Below are 2,266 nucleotides of genomic sequence, written 5' to 3'. Positions count from 1 at the left end.
ATTTACTCCTATAATAGTTGATTAACCTGCACGCTTTCTGTACATACTATTGATGGTATGTACAGCAATATATACCATTGTATATATTAAGCTTGTATCATCCTGCTAAAATCACAGCATGGTGATTGCAGTATTCTTAAAATGAAAATAAAAAGCGATGAATACACCACTCCAATTCCACGCATTCTCTGTCGTACCATTTGATAGGCTTATAGTCATTGGAATGCATAGCCTATGGAAAACAAATATGTTGGATCAAAATACCGAGTCCATAATTTCATCAGCAACTCCCTCTGTTCAAACGATCGTCGAAATCAAACGTCTAAACAAAAAAATCGAATTTGGTGCAGATTGGTATACTCTATTGGTAAGGGGCCTATCCTTAGCCCCATGTTAGTGCTGCTTGTGAAGATTTACCGCGACCTGAGCAGCGCATTTCAATACTGAAGGATTCAATCCTTCAAGTATTCGACCTTCAATCTGAAGGGGCGAGCACTTGAGGGTGCTGTACATGTGTTAGGGGTTGTGTAGCTGGCTCGTTGTGAGCAAATAAGAGGAAGACGATGACGAGGGGGAGACTGCAGGAAGGCGAGGGAATGTTGCGTGCTGGACGAGTGACTCAACAGAATTCTAAGGGATTTCAAAGAGGCTAGAGTTTTCTTCGACGACCATTACCGTTGTTTCTGCCAAAATTTCACAATTACCTCCTAACTATGATTTTTGCTGCATAAAATTTAAAGAAGCTCAAGGAATGTAGATGTTTTGAGGAGAGGATTTTGGAAAAAAAAGGGAATAACCGTGCTGAAGTCACAAGAATATGGCTTGTTTGCTTAGATTTAATTAATTAGCAAAAAGAATAAGGGGATCGCAGGCACTGTATTTTCTTATTTGTGATGAACCATACATAAAAGAGACAACTAACACTTGGTTGCTCATTTTGGTATCCGGTGTATCGCTGTGCTACTTGACTCTCTGCCAGGAGCCTCTAGTGAAATGGACAAGTATGACGACGACTGCCACGACGATAACAACAATTTGTCGTGAATCAAAGTGGTGGGTGGCGATTGTTCGCCTTAAATTATTTGTCTGCATGTTGAGTTGTGTCTACTACAATATGAGTGAATCTTATTTGCTAAGCTTCGGCTATATGCGCTGTACATTTCCCGAACCTGAGAGCTTTGGTTATGCAATATTCGCTTTTAATAATAGTACCACTATATGAAAAGGAGCAGCCATCGACCCTATTGGGTGACTCAATCTCACTTTTACATTATTTTGATTAAAACAGACTACAATGACAAATGGAAAAACGAAGACGACGAGAAAGAGAGCAGTAGTGACAGCAGTAACACTATATACCGGAATAACCAATTTGTTATTAATCAACGAGGCACTCTGCCCTGAGAATTAGCAAATATATATGTTTCATTTTTCACTTTCACTTCGGCTTAAGTTTGACTCTATTCATTGTCTGTTTCCAATAGCAGAGTTCATAAACCACGAGATGAGGCAAAATTAGTGCAGTAACATATTGTCCGCTACTGCTGCGCTAGCTCACCCAGCATCAAAATAAAGCTACTGCAAGGGATCCGCAATATTTTTCAGTGCACGAAGATCATGCGCAAACATTGAAACTCACAGGTGTGCCTCTTATCGCCGCATGCACCTCAAGTAAAAAATCAGGGTCACGTACGTGCGTATGCTCTCGTTCAATGGTTTGCTTTTTTTTAAAATAAAAAAGCCGAGGCAGTTTTCAGGCCGAAAAACTGTCAAGCCCTTGAATGCGACTAACAGCATGGAGACGAATCAAAACGCCTATACCTCCTTTCTGAAAACGCACTATATATTCGTGAATAATAAATTCATCTGTGGTATGCGAATTGTGCATGAGGTATAGAAAAAAAAAGAAATACGAGACCTCTTGCTTAGCATCGCTGCCAGTCCTGTGGGGTCTGTATCTTCCGCTGAATGCAGCCACGCGTGGATTCCCCAAATAAAGCTGGCGAGAACACGCCTGAGCGTAATAGATGCGCCGGCACGTTTTCAAGTGTCCATCACGAGGCGTGAATGTTCAGCGCCTCCAAACAGCGAATGTGTTTGGAGGCGCTGAACGGAATGGAAAGACACTTCCAAGTCATGACGACTTGGAAGTGTCTTCAGAAATTGAACTTTCTTCCCAGAATTCAGACGTACGCCGATGAGCCTTGTCGAGCTGTCGACGTAAAATTGTCGCGCACGCAGCCCAGTACTTCTCGCCCCATACACG

This window comes from Dermacentor albipictus, chromosome 7, assembly GCF_038994185.2.
Source record: "Dermacentor albipictus isolate Rhodes 1998 colony chromosome 7, USDA_Dalb.pri_finalv2, whole genome shotgun sequence".
NCBI lineage: Eukaryota > Metazoa > Arthropoda > Arachnida > Ixodida > Ixodidae > Dermacentor > Dermacentor albipictus.
This window is presented reverse-complemented; position numbering follows the sequence as displayed.